This window comes from Microcebus murinus, chromosome 6 (genome assembly GCF_040939455.1).
Source record: "Microcebus murinus isolate Inina chromosome 6, M.murinus_Inina_mat1.0, whole genome shotgun sequence".
NCBI classification, from domain to species: domain Eukaryota; kingdom Metazoa; phylum Chordata; class Mammalia; order Primates; family Cheirogaleidae; genus Microcebus; species Microcebus murinus.
This window is the reverse complement of record NC_134109.1, coordinates 90,251,228-90,270,123: the sequence shown is the minus strand read 5'-3', so window position 1 is coordinate 90,270,123 and position 18,896 is coordinate 90,251,228.

Below are 18,896 nucleotides of genomic sequence, written 5' to 3'. Positions count from 1 at the left end.
AAGCACATTACAAACAATGGCTGCAGAATAAACTGCAAATCAATTCACACTAAATCACCCTGAAAATCCCTGCCAGCGCCACAAAGCCATCCGATTCCAGCCCTTCTTCCTCTCCCCTTCCGTCTTCCCCGCAGAAAGGCGGTCTCCATTGTTCGGTTTTGTAATGATTTCACAGAAGTGTTTATCCTTCCAGATGTAAAACTTTACAGTCTCAGGTTGGGGATCAGGGGCAGGTAGGAAAAGGATGCTGAGGGGGGTGTGGCTCAGTTCATAACTATTTGGCCCCCAAATGAAGAGTGCTTTTTCCGTTTTCCAACTCTGATACTGACATGTTATTGAAATGTATCCCCGCACCTGGCCGACTTACCTTGTGGGAAATATTTGCTCTTTTGCTCATCTTGCTTGTTTATTTTGATGTCTGAATGGGCATCTCCTTCCCTCCTCATCCCTCTATATGCATCCACCCCATAAAGCTGCCTACTTGGCCAGAGAGGATGAACTGCCAGGTATAAGAACCTTCTTCAGCTACAACCCACAAAATCCCATGAACCCACCCTCTGCAGGGCTGGCAAATACCACATTTCCAAATTCCAAGGAACTTGTGAAACCAAGGCACAACAGGAAAATTTTAAATGTGCATATATTTTCATTTAGCAATTCCACTATTAGGGTGTTTTCCAATAGAATCATTCTCCCAAGAAGGCAAATCTTGAAATATTGTATTAGTATTGTGAAAATATTATAACCAATCAAAATTTCCATCAAAAGGAGAATGGATAAATAATGCACAATGAAATCATGTGATAGAAACTGCAACCCTTAAAAAGAAATGTAGATCTACATGAACTGATCAAAAAAAGTCCTTAAAATATATTTAAATTTTAAAATGAATTGTAGGACTGGCACGGTGGCTCACGCCTGTAATCTTAGCACTCTGGGAGGCCAAGGCAGGCAGATTGTTTGAGCTCAGGAGTTCAAGACCAGCCTGAGGAAGAGCAAGACTCTGTCTCTACTAAAAAAAATAGAAAGAAATTAGCTGGACAACTAAAAATATTTATATATATAAAATTAGGTGGGCATGGTGGCGCATGCCTGTAGTCCTAGCTACTTGGGAGGCTGAGGCAGGAGGATGGCTTGAACCCAGGAGTGTGAAGTTGCTGTGAGCTAGGCTGATGCCACGGCACTCTAGCCCAGGCAACAGGTGAGACTCTGTCTCAAAAAAAAAAAAAAAAAAAAATTAAAAAAAAAGAAAAATGAATTGTAGAATAGCTTGAATAGTATAAGCCCATTTTTGTAAAATGCATACACATTTTTTTAAATCAGGAAAAATAGATACCAAGCTCTTAGCAATAGTTAACTCTGGGGTAGAATTTCATAGACTATCTTTCTTTTTTTTTTTTTTTTTTTGAGACAGTCTCATTCTGTTGCCCCGGCTAGAGTACTGTGGTGTCAGCCTAGCTCACAGCAACCTCAAACTCCTGGGCTCAAGCAATCCTTCTGCTTCAGCCTTCCGAGTAGCTGGGACTACAGGCATGCTCTACCATGCCTGGCTAATTTTATATATATTTTTTTCAGTTGTCCAGCTAATTTCTTTCTATTTTTTTTTAAGTAGAGACAGGATCTCGCTCTTGCTCAGGCTGGTTTCGAACTCCTGACTTTGAGCGATCCTACCACCTCAGCCTCCCAGAGTGCTAGGATTACAGGCATGAGCCACCACGCCCGGCCTTGTTTCTTAATATATTTAATATTTTGGTATTGTTTAATGTTTTATAAGAAGCAGATATTACTTTTATATTCAGAAAACATATACATATATAGATAAATATATAAATAAATATATAGTACAGTATATATTTATATGCTATATATGGTAAAGCATGATATAACCAATGGAATTATCTTCTATTTTGCCTTATTTCTCTATCCATTCATCCATTCAACAGAGAGTCATTAAAAGCCTGTTGGGCCAGGCGCAGGGGCTCACACCTGTAATCCCATCACTTTGGGAGGCCAAGGTGGGAGAATCGCTTAGAGCCAGTAGCTCAGGGCAACGTAATGAGACCCCGTGGTGGTGTGCCAGTCATCCTAGCTACTCAGAAGGCTAAGGCAGGAAGATCGCTAGAGCCCAGGCGTTCAAGGCTGCAGTGATACAGTGAGCTATGATCACACCACTGCACTCCAGCCTGGGCAACAAAGGGGGAACCTGTCTCAAAAAAAAAAAAAAAAAAGCCTGTTGATCTGTTGAATGTCACTGTGCTAGATTCTGAGAATACAAAAACAAGCCTCCATAGAGGTTATAATAAAGTGGTAGGAAACACCACTCCTCTGCACAATTCCATTACAGCCCATAATCTTGGGTTGGCTTCCTGACCAAGTGAGATAAAAAGAATTCAAATAATGACCTAGATCAATGCAAGATCTTTTTCTTCCCCCAAATGCACCTATTATGAATAAACATAGAGGTGATAGCTGTCCCTCTACAACTTAGTAGTTGGTCCTTTAAGATCGATCCCTTCAGCCTCTGTATGTTTAAGTCTTCTTGGGGCTTACTAACATAAAAGCTATAGTCACTAGCATTTATTCAGCACTTACTGCATGCCAGACAATGCACCAAATTCTTTACCTATGTTATCTCATGTCGAACCCATAGCAGCATTATGAAATTGTTCCCATCACATATAATATCTTTTCTTTACAGATCTGATGGCAGAGATCTGCCAAGGTCACCCTGTTAATATATGACAAAGCCAAGACTGAATTACAGTCCAAGTCTTCAGCCCCTACAGCAGTTCTGGACGTAGAGTCAGTGCACACAACAGAAGTGGTCACTGCAGTAGCTGGTAGTTCTAGTAACATTTGCTAAGCTGTCAGCCTGTGAAAGGAAACTGATGAAGCAAGAGGAAAAACAAAACACAATTATGAGATTTGGAAAGTCTATGCCAGTAACCTGTCAAACTCATGATTTATGAAAAGCATTAATGAAGTATAAACAATTCCAGGTGGGTCATTCAATCAAGCTCTTGATGGTGAGTTTTCACTGTTTGGAATCTGGGTAGCTACCAGATAGAATACTAATTCCTTGTGGGAGAAAACTTCAGATTGAATTATGTTGTAATTATGCCATGGTGAAGTCCTTTTTGCAATGTATGTTCCTGGGGATTACTGAGCCTCTCGTATCTGAATGTTGAACTCTCTTGCTAGTCCTGGGAAGTTTTCATCAATTATTTGTTTGAATAGATTTCCTAAACTTCTTTATCTCTCTTTCCCTCAGGAATACTAATAATTTGTAAGTTTGGTCTTTTTATTTAGCCCCAGATGTCTCGAAGTCTTTGCTCACTTTTTAATATTCTTTTTTCATTATTGTTTTTTGTCTAACTGGATTACTTCAAAAGATTTGTCTTCAAGTCCTTAAATTCTTTCTCCTGCTTGGTCCAGTCTATTTGTGAAGCTTTTAAATGTGTCCTGTATTTCCTTCAATAAATTTTTCAGCTCCAGAATGTCTATTTGTTGTGTTTTTTATGATATCTCTCTCCTTGGTAAATTTCTCATTCATATCCTGAATTGCTTTTCTAATTTCTTTGTATCAGTTTTCAGATTTCTCTTCCATCTCACTGAGCTTTTTTAGAATCAATATTTGGAATTCTTCATCTGGCATTACCAGGAATTCTTTTTGATTGGGATCTGTTGCTGGGCAACTGTTGTCATACTTTGGTCGTGTCATATTTCCTTGCCTTTTCATGTTTCCTGTGTCCTTTCATCGATATCTGTGCATCTGATGTAGCAATCACTTCTTCTGATTTTTTTGAACTTGCTTTTGAAGGGGATAATTTTCTCTGAAGATGTATATATCTTGCTGGTTGTGTCGGACACTCTGGCTTTGATTTTGGGTGCCTGCAATAGTGTGATCTTCGTACGATTTCTTAGGCAGTACACAGGGTCTGTGATATCTGTGATTTCCTTCACGGCTTAAGAAACAGTTGTTAGTCAAGGCTGTCATGGAGTTTTGCTGGGAACTTGAACAACAGTCAAGCTAGTCTTTAGGCCCAAGTGGTAGAAGCAGCAGGCTTAGTATGTCTCATTTTAGGCCCCAGAACTGCTGGCACTGGCAGCAGTATTAGTGTGTCCTGGGGGGCCAATTCTGAGCCTTCAGGTGGCTTGCTCAGATGCTAGTAGTTGGAGCAGAGGGGTAGGTATGTGGGTGGATCCTCAGGACCCTTACCAGCTGGTGTGATGTGAGAGGGAGCAGTTAGAAGTAGTAGAGTGTAGGACCCAAGCAGTCCATGAACTGGACTGCTCTTTGCACTGGTAGCTCCAATGGATTGAGCAAGCTAGTCTACAGCTGCCTGTAATAGGGTATTGTCCTAGGTGTGCTTAGGAGAGTTTAGTCTCCCCTGTCCCTTCCCACCTGGGTAACGACTGCAGCTTCTCTGGGCTTGCAATCAAAGAGGGGAGGGCCCCTTTCAGACAAGTGGCATGGGCAAGAAACTGTGGGGAATATAGTCCACTTGTGTCTCAAGTCTCACAGAAGCCTGTAGCAGGTTGGTGGAAATTGTCCCAGGTGTGTGGAGAGGACCCTGGGCTTCCCTGTCCCTCCTAAGCTGGGCAGAGCTGTGGCTGTGTCAGCCCAAACCCAGCCTGAGGGCAGGGTATAAGGCAGTGTCAAACTCTCAAAATGGTGCCTTGGACTTATGATGGGAAAGGCTGGGGCCCCACTCAGGCATGCAGTGTGGGCAAGAAACTGTGGAATATGCTGTCCGTGCGCATCTCAGTCTCAAGAGAGGCTCACAACAGGGCAGTGGGGACCTTCCCATGTGTGCATTGGAGAACTTGGGTTCCTCTATCCCGAAGAGCCATGCAAGGGCTGTAGGTGTTCCTGCAGTTCCTTGGTATCTAGGCTCTCAGAACAGTGCCCAGCTCTTGCAGCTCTGGGCTCAGATGACTTAGAGATTCTGCATAGGTTCCCTTTCTGGAGCAATGTCTCTGTGCAATCTCCAAGCAGGCCTAAGACCTGTGTGAGCCAGGGGTTTCCCTTGTAGCCAAGATCATAAGACCTCATCTCAGAGAGTGGAGCCTTGGGGACTTCTTTCATACTACTTCCCTGTGCTCAGGAGCTTCTCCCAGCTCTTAGCCAGTCCCCGGTTGGGCAAGTTGGGTAAAGAGTGAGTGTATTCTCCTTACCCACTTTTGGTGCTTCCTGTAGCTTCCCTGGTGAATTCCAGTGTTCTCTCCTAGATGATCTGTTCGAAATGTGAGAATCTGTTTACTATGCTGGTCCCTAGAAGAGGTACATAATACCTGTGTTTTGTCAGCCATTTTAATCCTATTCTTTCTTCAATGTATCTTTATGGCAGAAATTATTAGTTGTTATTTCTCCTAGGCACCTGACTTCATCTTTTCATTTTGTTCATTGTTTCCTTTAATGTGCAGTAGCTTTCTAGTTTGGTATAGTCCCCCTGGTCTATTTCTGCTCTTATTGCCTGTGCTTTGGTGTCATATTCAAAAAATCATTGCCAAGACCAACATCAAAGAGGTTTTCCTTATATTTTCTTCTGGGAATTTTATAGTTTCAAGTCTTATGTTTAAGTCTTAATTCATTTTGAGTTTATTTTTGTGACTGGTGTAAGGTTAGGATCCAATTTCATTCTTTTGCACATGAATATCCAGTTTTCCCAAAATCATTTGCTAAAAAGACTGTCTTTTCCCTATTGTATATTCTTGGACCCATGTTAGAGATCAGTCAAACCTAGATGCATCAGTTTATTTCTGGGCTCTTTATCTGTTCCATTGGTCTATATGTCTGTGTTTATGACAGTACCATGTTGTTTGGGTTATTATAGCTTTGTAATATATTCTGAAATCAGTAATTATGATGCTTCCAGCTTTGTTCTTTTTTCTCAAGATTGCTTTGGCTATTTAGGATTTTTAGTTCTGTGGTTCTTGGTTCTATGGTTCTATGGTGGTTCTATATAAGTTTTAGGATTGGTTTTTCTATTTCTGTGAAAAATGCCATTGGGATTTTAAAAGGGATTGTATTGACTCTATAGATCACTTTGGATAGTATGGACATTTTAACAATATTAATTCATCCAATACATGAGCACAAAATGTCTTTGAATTTACTTGTGTCTGCTTTGATTTCTTTCATCAATATTCTATAGTTTTCAGTATATGACTCTTTCACTTCCTTGTTTAAATTTATCCCTAAGTATTTTATGCTATTATAAATAATATTATTTTCTTAATTTCTTTTTGAATAGCTCATTGTTAATGTATAGAAATGCTACCAATTTTTGTATGTTGATTTTTTTATCCAGTAATTTTACTGAATTTATTTTATAGTTCTAATAATTTTGTGTCTGTGGAGTCTTTAGGGTTTTCTACATTAAAGATGATACCATCTTCAAATAAATATAATTTTATTTCTTCCTTTCCAATATGGATGCTTTTTATTTTATTTATTTATTTATTTATTTTGCCTAATTGCTCTGGCTAGAACTTCTAACACTATATTGAATATAAGTGGCAAGAGTAGGCATCCTTGTCTTATTCCTGATCTTAGAGAAAAAGCTTTCAATTTTTCACCATTGAGTATGATATCAGCTATGGGCTTGTCATATGAGGCCTCTTTTATGTTGAGGTACATTCCTTCTATACCTAATTTGTTGATAACTTTTATCATGAAAGGATGTTTAATTTTGTTAAATGCTTTTTCGGCATCTATTAAGATGAGTATGTGATTTTTTAATCCTTTATTCTGTTAATGTGGTGTATCACATTGATCAATTTGCTGATGTTGACCTACCCTTGCATCCCAGAAATAAATCCCACTTGATCATGATGTATGGTCCTTTTAATATGCTGTTGAATTCAGCTCTCTAATATTTAGTTGAATATTTTTGTTCATCGGTATATTTACCTATAGTCTTCTTTTCTTGTGGTGTCTTTTTCTGGCTTTGGTAGCAGGGTCATGCTAACCTCATAAAAAGAGTTTTGACAATGTTCCCTTATCTTCTACTCTTTAGACCAGTTTAAAAAGGATTGGCATTAATTCTTCTTTAAATGTTGGGTAGAATTCACCTATGAAGCCATCTGGCTTTTCTTTATTGGAAGGTTTTTGTTTACTGATTCAATTTCCTTATTTGTTACTGGTCTGTTCAGGCTTTCTATTTCTTCCTGATTCAGTTATGAAAGATTGTATGTTTCTAGGAACTTACTCGTTTCTTCTAGGTTATCCAATTTCTTGGTGTATAATTGTTCATACCAGCTTATACATGCCATCAAAAGCCATGGGACTGGATGCAGTGACCAGCAAGAGCACATACTGAAGAGAAGAGAAGTGAACTGAACACTATCCCCAAGATCATGCCAACATCTGGAGTCTAATAACAGTATATTGACTAGGAGTCACCATGCCAATGTGGAAATAGAAAGGATGTAAAGAGACACAGACAAGAGCTCAAATACTCGCCAGCCTGAATCCTGAACCAGGAACCCAGAATTTTCAACCATAAACCAGAATACTGAAATGCTACAGCCGCTGTCCCTTTCTTCTAAACATCAGGAAGAAAGGACCATAGAAGGGGCACAGATCCACTTGCATGTGCTTTCTGAAAGTTGAGGTAAGCCAGGTGTGCTTATACACCCCTGGGGAAGCCTTCTGCCCAAGATAAAAGAAAACTCTTCACCACGGCAGCAAGAAAGTTGCCTGAACCTCAGCACAAATTCCCAGGGCCAGACCATGGGCAGCAGGCAAGGGCAAGTAATAAGCCAGTGCCTTTTGCCTTGGGAAAATTGGAACCTTCCAAAACCAGATCCAACCATCACAAACTGATGGGCCAAGCCCTGCGTTGGGTACTACAGGGCAGCTGCAGAGATAACAAGACTCCAGATCTTCCAAGAGATGTCAGCCAAGTGGACACGAAGAGAAAGTGACTAGAAGGGGGACACCTGATCCTGAAATGTGGCAGAAAAAGCTTCGCCGCACATCACCCTCTACCCTCATTTTCCTGGAATCCTGCCATGGAAAGTAAGTTGGATTTCCCAAAGTGCTGTGTTAAAAAGCATCCTGAGTGTGCGGCCTGAGAAAGTCTGGAGTGAGCTCCTGTCTCCACCGCCTGCTTCTGACAGCCCTGGCTTCCTGCTACAAGAGCGCCCAGTGGCATGGCAGCTTCGGCTCTCTTGGCAGCAGGGAGGGTAAAGGAGCCTGTAACAAGACCGGGAGTGATTTTCACAACTTCTGGTCTAGGCACCCTTCAAGAGCCCAGGGGTGAGTCTCTCTGTCCCTTCTTAAGAAGGCCTCGGTTCTGCTTCTGAGTCTTCTGATCTATGAAGAGTTTCTGTTCTTGATTTCTAAAAAATAAAACGAGCCTTGTAACATTGTACATTGTAGCATTTACATGGGGCAAATACCTGTCTTGCGAACCTTCCCTCTCCAATCCTTTGCCTGTGGCAGGCATCACTAATCCATCATGATACACTTCTCCACGTAGCCAGGTGTAACCTCAGAATCCTCTTCATCACAGCACTGCAGGCAGCCTAGTTAATCAAAATTACCATATAAAATGAAACCGATTTCCCATCTCTGGCATAGTAGTTCGCAGCAGAGAGCTGAGAATCAAACACAGTTCTGAATCCTGGATCTGTCATTATTGGTCCTGAGGCCCTGGATCCCAGTTTCACTGTTTATTTGATGTTTAACTTTGGAAACATTAATTTAATCTCTCTAAGCCCCAATTTCTTCATCTGTTCTTCAAAGAAGAGCCCATGTGTCTATGAAAGCTTGGGACAAGGGGACATATTTGGGTTAAAGAGAGTCAGGCAAGGCTTCCCTGAAGAGCGAGCACTTGGGCCAAGACGTGGGGGAGGATGGGAGCGCTCTCTCTCCACGGAGAAGGAGGATGCTGCCTCAGGGAAGGTCTGTGAAGACAGAGTAGAGAACTCAGGGGTTATCAAGCAAGGGCCAGACCACTTAAGGCTTTCAGAACACGTTAAGGATTTTGGTTATTATCCAAAATGCTGTGGTTGACCATACAGAGGATCAAGCAGGATGGGAGACATGATCAATGTTCAATCTGGAAGACAAGCCCGCTGTCTCTTCTATGTAAAAAAGATATACCAGAGACAAGAGGGGACAAGGATGGAGCTGAGAGGCCCGGTTAGGAGGCTGCTAGCATGCTCAGGGGAAAAGTTGTGGTGGCACAGACTAGGGAGGCATCTTTGGGGACTGGGAGAAGTGGAGAAAAATCAGAGATATATACAAGGACATGCTGAAGAAGACTTTGTAATGAACTTAGGGAGAGGTCAAGGATGACTCCTGGAGTTTCAGCTTACCTTCCACGTGGATGGTAGTAGCATTGACTCAGACAGTGCACATCAAAGAAGACCAGATAGTGTTTAGTTTTGTTTTTCTATAGGGGAAGATCTATATATACAAGTAAAAGTATTAAATATGCATTCAGGTATATACCACACCAAGGATCCAAATTAAAGACACAATAATAAAGTCCAAAATCCGTCTTGCTGGCATATTTAATCAATGCTTAAACTGTCATATACTCCCAAAAGCTCCCCTCTATAAGATCACCAAGAGAAGAGAGGGCCAACAGATTTTTCTCCGCCCAGCCTGGGCGTGTAAAACCTGCAACAGTACTGACGTCTACCTAAATCCCTGTCTACAGTGATGATACTCATCACTTGCTACTTTTGCACAGAGTCTGGATGCTGAATAACTGATCCAGGACTCTCAGAAGCCAGGTCTTGAAGGAGAACGCTGCTGTGTGGCCACGTCGAGGTGTGCTGGGATACAGCAAGCCACATAGAAAAGGTGCCGGTCTCAAAGAAAGGACACCTGAATAGTCACCCTGCCCACTAACTCTTTGCTGGCCTCATTTTACAGATATGAAAACTAAGGCTTTTAGTGAAACGACTTGTCCAAGTTTACAAAGGGAATTAGTTTCAGGGCAGGAACCCAAATCTACATACTCCCCAAACTTTCAGCATTTCCAACTTTCAAAATTTTTTAAATTCTTCACTACTGAGAGTGAGTAAATGGAAGAGTTATTAGCAAATCCATGAGTTTAACCCCTGTCCAGACTTCAAGTTTCACTCATTCATTGTTGAAATACTCAATGAGCACCTACTAAGTGTCAGGCACAAGGCCAAAGAGAAGTGTTGGTATGAATTCAGACCTTAGTTAAGCAAAGGGCTTGACTATACAGGTGGAATATAAAGTTTTGAAACTTCAATCGTATTTGTGGAAATTCAGAAACATTTTCCAGCTTTCTAAAGCTAGTTTCCAAAGATCCACGTAAGAATTCATTTTCGTCAAATGGTTTGTCTTCATGAAGTCAGAGGTATAGAAGCTCAAGTAGCCACAAAAACTTGATTTTAACAGAGGGCAAGAGCAACACAAAAAGGTTTGACTCCTACCTGCCTTCTGCAAGGAACATGCTTCCTCGCGTGGGATCAGAAAGATTGTGTTCCACAAGGAACAATGGCCCTGTCACACAGGGGTCATAGATTTAGTTCAGAGAGGCCTCTGAAAGTTCAGATCTCTATCAGGAACAGCCCAGTATATTTGAGCCCCTTTGATATCCGGTTATCAGGATGAAAACAGAACTTCTGGCATTAGATACTGCTGATGAACCCAGTAGGCAAGGAGTCTTTATTGCTATTCTCCCTGGAGTCAGCTAAAAAAAAAGAGAAAAAAAAAAACGCTGAATAAAAGTGAAGAGCAAAGGAAAAGATTAACTGGGGCTTTCCAAACCTTACCCTTGCCATTCTGTTTCTTTCACTCCCTGCGTGGGACATTAGATTGTTTATACACCATCATTTAACTTATGACTAAAGGCATATTGGAGTATTCATACCACACTAGTGTTTTTAACCTTCTCCTTAAGCATGGATTGCCTGCACAGATTTGGGGCCCAAATAGGTATAATATAAAATGAAGGCCACATTTTGCAGTTATGAAAATTAAAATTATAAGGCCTAGACAGCAAGGTGAAAAAACGCTTGTGGTAAATGATTAATGAAAGAATGGAAACGGTCACATATACGTGGATCGTCACTTGTGAAAACAGGTTTGCATTCGGTAGGACTAGACGTGCAAATAGCACGTTGCTGTTTGTAAACGATCAAATGTTGCATTAAGGAGAAAGGATTAAAGATAAGCAGAGGAGAAGGAACATCTTTTGGCGTTGCTTAGTGTGTTTGCTTGAGGGGTTTTTTAACTATATTTTTGACAGGGTATGAACCCTAATGGTAGAGAAATAGTCCCCACAAAAAGTAGGTGATAGCATGAAATTCTCTCCCTTTTTCCTTTTGTTTGTGTGTTTGGAATCATGATTTGTCTAATTCCAGCCAAAAGCAAAGCAGAAGACACTTATTTGAAATTTAATTCTTGATGACAATTTTATAAGAGGTAGCTGATATCATCTGGTCCCCTTATACACAGGGAGAACCTGTAGGGTCATAAATCTGTAATGTGAAAAAAAAAATCTGGATAAAATTTGTATCTGGCCATTTCCTTTATTTTCTCACCTGTTAAGTGGGAAGAAGAGAAGGAGGGAATGTTTGCTAGGTGCTTACTACGTACCAAGCCCTGGGCTTAGCAATTGTCCATACATCATTTCATCTAATCTTCACATCCGCCCCATGAGACAAAGTGCAGTATTAGCTTCAGGCCTTCGGTTTACTGCTGACAGCAATGAGCCTTCAAGACATTAAATAACGTGTCCGCAGTCATACAGCTACTAGCAAGAGTCCAAGCCGGGAACCATCTTTAGGACTGTCCAAACCCGGAATCTGCTCCTTTCACTGTCTGCATGCAGCCTCATGGATTATTCTGGAAAGCAGAACCTCAGTATCTATCCCCATCAGAACCCTAATGAGCTATATCTCTAGTTTGTTCAGCTCCCTTAACTAGCCCAGGAAAGGGTGGTTTTCCCTTTGCCACTGAGTGAGCTCTGCCCCATCTATCCCATAAAGAACAGGCCCCCGCGGTGGGGTGTGGGTGCCCCTCTTCACCCTGTGGCCCTGGCAAAGTGGCAGCGTCAGGGGTGGGGCAGCACAGGGACACCCAGCAGCTTCCCTAGCGCATGCGTCCTGAGCCTTCTCCAACCCCAACAGTATGCGGACACTTGGCCTTAGGTAAGAGGTTCCGCACAGCCGCACAGCCGGGTTAGAGCAGAAAGAGAAGGAAGAGAGAACAGGGTGTAGGGAGGAGGGGTAAAGGGGGTGCCAAAGAGCTTCCTCTTTCAAGACAACACAGTCTCCTTGGCTGCAGGCTTCCACGCAGCCCAAAGGGACAGTGCAGCCAGATTCTGGTTCCTTCTTAAAACAGACTCCTAATTCCTATTCAGAATTGCTCCGCAGAGAGCATCCATAAAGGCGTTTATTTATTTTCTGAGATTCACTATAATGGCAAACACAGAACTTGCCTTCCTTTTTCTCCTTTTGTTCACGGTAAAGTGGGGATTGTGTCTCCCTTTTTTTAATATGATCAAGACTTTTTTTTCCCCTTCGAGTGCAAGAAGAGAGTGGGAGCGTTCACAACCCCAAACTCTGTTCACGAATACAGTCTCTTCTCAGGCTTTTTCACACTACCATACATTTAATGGCTCAGATGGAGAGCAGATTTCTCTAGTATTTTGAAATCATTATGAAGGACAATCCTTTTGATGCAAAGGGTCTCTTTTTTTTTTAAGCATGATGTCTTTTATGTGATGAGTAAAAAAATGTTCACGGTAACAAATGCACCAGGAAAGAAAAAAAAGGTTAGAAAAAAATGGAAATCCTGTTTGTGTCCATAGGTGAATTGCTGGTGTGAGGCGGCTGCAATTTGACTTTGTACAAAAAGGGTCACTGAACAGAAGGTCAGGCAGCTGGCCATTTCCATTTCAAAGATGCTATCGAAAGGCCAAGAGGCAGTTCACCCAGCAGCCCTTTAGCAAACAAGATTTTCTCCTCTCTTGTTTATGATATTTTTTTTATGCCAAAACAGTTTAGTGAGAAGGTCCCCGATTCATTCCTCCCCTAGAACACAAGTGGCTTGTGTGAGGTTTGAGTAGGACTTTAAAGAATTGGAGGAGTTTTGAGTAATGAGGAGCCATTTGGTGGCCACTTATCAAAGGTTTTGCAGGGAGGCAATAAATCACAACAGAGCCCCTTCACTCAGGCTGAGACAACTGGAGAAAGGTAGGTCCGTTATTACGAATTATGGCTTGTCACGTCTGCAATGAGAGAACTCAGCTTTACAAACACCTCGTGTGTTAATCAAGAGCCCCTTGCAAAAACCATAAGGGGGAAGGCACAAAATTCAAGGAGATTATGGTTTGGGGTGAGTTCGATGTCTCAGTATAATCGTTAGATCTCGCCTAGTAGCCATTGCCAGGAGAAATGATGCTAAAGGAGCTAGAAGTTACAGATCCCCAAATTTCATGGGCCCGGATGACTTAAACACAGCACGAAGAGAAGGCCAGCAGGAATATAGAAGAACAGGCACCCAGCTTAATGTTGCTCACTGTTGAAATCTTTTGTGAACTTTAATATGAGCTGGTCTCCAGTCACCACAAAAGAAAAAAGAAATTTTTTTAACAGAGATGGTTAACCCTGAAGGCACTACCGTTTGGCCTGTCTGTCAGGGAGACCAGGCCAGCCTGGACCATGCTAAGAGAGTCTTGGGCCCACTTGTGATCGGAACCACCAGCCACAGAGGACAGGCCCAGCCCTAGCAGTGCCAAAGGTCAAAACCAGGGAAGTCCCATCCATCGACTGGCCCTGGAAGTGCGGAAGAAAGCTGAGAAAAGGTCAGGAGCCGCATAAAAGCCAGGAACAGGGTGACACAAAGAGCAAGGGTGGATGAAAAATACAAGGCCCAAGATAATTACTTGAAACAGGGTATGTGCCAGGGGGGCTTTGTCGTGAAAGGAGGGATGGTATCTAGCAAAGCTTCAAGGCCTTGGCCAGGCCAGATACTTATGGGCCTTAATGTTCCCTGGAGCTGTCTTTAAAAAGCCCTCGTACTTTGCCATCTTTAACCCTTTTCTCTGTAAAATGATACAAATGGCTTCCCAGCTTGTCCTTTTACCCCACAACAGCGTGAGACTTGATTGACCTGTCCCCGGATGACCAGTCATTAAGGGCTCAGAGCAGCCATGGAAATCTCATAGAGGTCAAGGTGGGGTCTAGAAACAGCCCCCTGGGAGGGTCAGCCAGCGATTTCTTTGCTGCTTTAGCCGTGCTGTGAGCTCTCTAGCACTCTGGAAGGAAAAATATATATATATATGACTAATAACTGCTCGGTACTGAAGATGCACTTAATACTGTGAAGGGAAAGTGTGACTGTTCCTCAAATATTCTAGTGGTTTTACTTGAATGCAGTCTAAAAATCTAATACAATTAATAATCTTACATTTTCATCATTTCATCTTATTTTATGCTTACAGGAGCAAAAAAAAGATATCCCCTCTTGCTGTTCATTTACGTTTTTCCAAAAAATGTGTCCTTAATGCTTAGAAGAAATGTCTGTTGGCAGAGAGAGACAGAGGCAGGGAGGGAGGGATAAAGAGAGAAAGGGAGATGGGGGGCAGTGGGAGGAAGGAGGGAGGGAAAGGAAGGCAGAGAGAAAAATCTGACTGCTGCACTGACTGCCACTTCCAGAAGCAATCACGGGCATCTGTCAGAACTCGGGCTAAATGAAGGTCTGTCTTATCAAGGGTTTGCTCGGCTCCTGCACACCTAATTGTGTGGGCCTTGACTATGATGGAATTTGTTCCTTAAGAAAAGGGGGAAACATGAGCCTTGGTGCTTCAGTGGTGGGGTAACTTCTGATAATAATAAATAACCCAGGGGTTGGATCTGGCAGCAGGGAGACTACTTCCTATCCTCTCCCCGGGGGGCGTCATGAGCAGCTGCAGTCATTAGAGAAAGAGAAGAGAGTTTGGGAGGAAGATGATGTGAGTGGAGAGGATGGGAAGGAAAGAGTGAGATGATGTCACAGAAGAGAGGAGAGATCTTGCTGGCCTCTCTGGCCATCATGGCTAGGATTGGACCTATTTGGAGCAATACACTTTGAATAGCATGACCGGCAGCTCTTTGGTCATTGGGAAAATTCATTGATAAGAACTTTTAAGAGCATCTTCCTGGTATGTTCTCAATAGTGGATGGTGGGGGGAGGGGGGAGTCACACGCTTGAGAGACTAAATCCAGACTCACGACGATATGCTGTCACTACCCTTGATGTCTCTCTGAACTCGTTCTGCATCTCTCCATCTGCTCTGGCCCCACGTCCCACAGCCCCCATGGCAGAGACCCTGCCACCCCAAGAGAATGTCACATTCAGATGGCCGGGGTAGCTCCCGTCCCAGCCCCCACGTACGAGCCTCGGTGCAGGGGTCAGCCAGCAAAGGTAAGAAGCACATATGTGTCCATGGTCAGATTTCACATTCCCATGGGATGTCATAGATGATCCTATGATCCCCTTCGGAATTCCTGTAGGAAGGAAAGAATTTTGCCATCCATGAGAGTGTAGGTCAGAGTTGTCTGAAATTCACTATCGAAGGAGCTTGCAACGGCCTGCAATAATTATGCTCTCTACAATGCTAAAGCCTTTCGTCTACCTGCTTTCTTTATTTATACATAATACAAATCCTGCCGGGTTGTTGTTATCCTTCCCATTTTACATATGAGGAAAAGTGAGGCTCAGACAAGCCAATTAGCTGCTCTAAGCTAGTAAATGGCAGAGCCAAGAAAGATACTCTGACCCTCTGACTCCACGCTTAGTTGTCCCAGAGCCAGAATGGGGCTGCTTAAGGGACAAGGAAAGTTCTTTCAATCTAAGCAACAAACCCCTAATTGAGCTGTGATGGTGCTGAGGATCCCCACTGTCTGACACTCCTGTGGGTTAAAGAACAGAATCCTCAGTGTCTTCTCTGGACCCAGATGGCGAATTAACAGCTGTCGCCTAGCCCCAAGTGAGGCACTGAGACAAGAGGAACACAGAACTAGCTTCTCATCCCCATAAGTCCCATGGGTGGAGGACCACAGGGAATCTAGTTCCCCACACTCTGAGGAAGCAGCTGGAAGTTCCCTAATACCTGGTGGTGAGCAGGAGGATGGAAGTAAGAAGGTGGGGGGGAGGGAAAGAAAAATAGAGACTGTCCACTCAGGACAAATAGAGACTGTCCGGTAGGGAGAAGGGCCACCGGGAATGGTGAGGGGCTGTAGGAAGCAGCAGGATCTCAGTCCGCCCCTCCTCTGAGCCAGCCCAACACAGCGCCAGCCAGATGGAAGGAGAGAGAGTGCCCAGGGTACAAACTGGGGTAGTGCCTGGCCTGGCCATTCTCCTCCCAAGCCCTCTCGACTTCAATCTAAAAATCTCAGATCAATACCTTTGACCCTGCGTTACTTGCCGGATGAGCAGATTTCCAGCTGAGAGGAGGCATCCTGCCACACCTAGGCTTGCGGAAGACCAATTTATGCAATCAGCTCCCCAGAACTCAGAGTGATGGCCACTTGTCTCCACCTGTGAGTCCATCCACCAGCACTGTCGCAAAGCTGGTACATCTGCAGTGCTGTCGTGATGGGACAGCTGGGCTGTACCGAGCAAAGCACCAGCCCCAGTTTGAGCTGGGGAGAAAAGACGCAAAAGTTATTGAATTCCCTCTGTGTACCATGTCCTGTGCCAGACGCTGCCTGTGCACATTTAATCCTCCCAGCAGCCCTACAGGGTGGGCGTGATTATCTCCATTTTTACAGTTGAGGAAACTGAGGCTGATAGGTTAAGTGACTTGTCCAAGGTTGCATAGCTGGGTAGGCAGCAAAGGCAGAACTCAAACAATCTGACCCAGTTTATGCTCTCTCCATTACACGAAGCAGCTTCAGTGAATTTCATGGGATTATATCATGAATTAAATGAAACAATGTTAATCAAACTTGGGATAAAGCAAAAGTGCTAAGCAAATATTAGCTCTCTGTGTGTGCACGCGTGTGCACAAACAACACCCACATAGAGGCAAGCAGTCAGAGCTGCAGTTCATTGTACGGAAGAGCCATGTGAATTAGTATCAGTGGTGTTTCTCTCCACAAAGCAAATATCTGTACCTTACACAATTCCCCTGTGCACCCCATCATCGCCACAGCCATTAAATGTGGTCCCCAGATGAAGTATGAGCATGCTGGTCAAAAATGGATATTCACAAGCTGAAAGCACTTTATGATTATCAAGGGACAAAAAATGAATTAAAATCACACCCTGCTAAGTGCCACAGAAGTATTTTCAAATTAGCATCGTGGCTGCCATCTCCCCGAACCCTGGCATGTGGGTTATACCTGCTGACACGTCCCTCAGGAAAACTAATATGTTCAAATCAGACCCGAGACAGATGATTACAGTTTATTTTCCATACCAGTGACAACAGAAACAGGCCAGCTTTGTCAAAGGGGTAAAGTGCGGTGGGCTCTCTCCCTGTCTTAATGAAATGTGCAGATCTGACTATTTGCCTTTTCAGAGGGTCATTTCTGTGATTTATAAGTTCCTACAAAACTAGGGTAAGGAAAGTAAGGCATCTAGAGCACAAAATTTAAGAAAGAACTCATTCTCTGAGTCATGCAAGTCCCAACCCTGCGCTTGCGTGTCCCAGAGACTGAGCGCTGCCTTCAATTCTGCACCTTGCCTTTCCCCAAATTGGGTTCTGAATGTCCTAGACCAGGACAGGCACCTACCATCAAAGAGGGTAGAAAGAGAGTGGCTGCCCCTAGGGAATGTCAGAGAAGCCTCTATGAATCTAGCAATACATCTTTCTAAACTACAAGACAAGAAAAACGAATGTATGGGCATCTGGGCCAGGCAGCTCTATTGCCCCAGCATTTGGAAACCATCCTGTACACCCTACTGCTCCTAACCTTTCTGCTGTCCCAAAATCTGTGCCTTGGGGGCAGAGGAGAGGAAGAAGGGACAGTTAGCAGGGCTAACTCACCCCTGAGCTCCAGCAACCTTCAGAGGAAGGAGTGAGGGCAGACAAAGGATGTCCCAGCTGCCCAGCTCGTGTCACCCTCTGTTAGAAGCCCCAGCCTGACGCAACGCCAAGTCACAGGTGAGAACCGCTGGGCAACCTAATGCACTTCATGAACTCAGGACACGATGAGACACAGACCCAAGTTAAATGGTGACCCTTTCTACTGCACCCCCATGTGAATGGGGTTATGCTAGTTCTGCCAGAGAAGAGAACAGGAGAGAGAAATGTTTCCATACATTCAGATGATCCGGGTTGCATTTTTAGCAAATGGAATCAGTGGGGTGCAAGCGAACATCCAGGTGGGGCCTGAGCACCCCAGACAGTGTGAGCCAACCGTGTATAAATCCGACAGTGAATCCTAGACAGTGCAGCAGTAACCATGACTACTGAGGATGCCACGGGAAAATGGAGTGAGGATTCCATTGTGTTCCCAGGAACGGAGGCCTCAGAGGCAGGGAGAATGGGTCTCCCCCTCCACCTGCCAGGTAATGGAACTGGAAACCCACCTCCCGCAGCTTCCTGGGATAGGCATTTGCAGCTGCAGTGCGAGGAGGCAGCCATGTGTCTTCCACCCTTTGCCCCTGATTTTGACCCTCACATTCTTCTGGCTTCCATCTCATTCCCTATCCCAGGAAGCTGCGGGAGGTGGGCAGCAAAGTCCCATACAATGCTTGGTGCTCAGTAAATATTAGCTGCCTTCCCTCATACTGCTGGTGCAAATTGAGATTATTTATAATTAAAGATAGCATATGAGAGTACGAAACCCAGTGCCTAGCTCAAAACCATGAGTAACAAATCTGTTCCTTCTGCTCCTCCCCCCTGCTCCCTGGCCAGGTCCACACAAACATTGTTCTTTCTTTCTTTTTTTTTTTTTTTGAG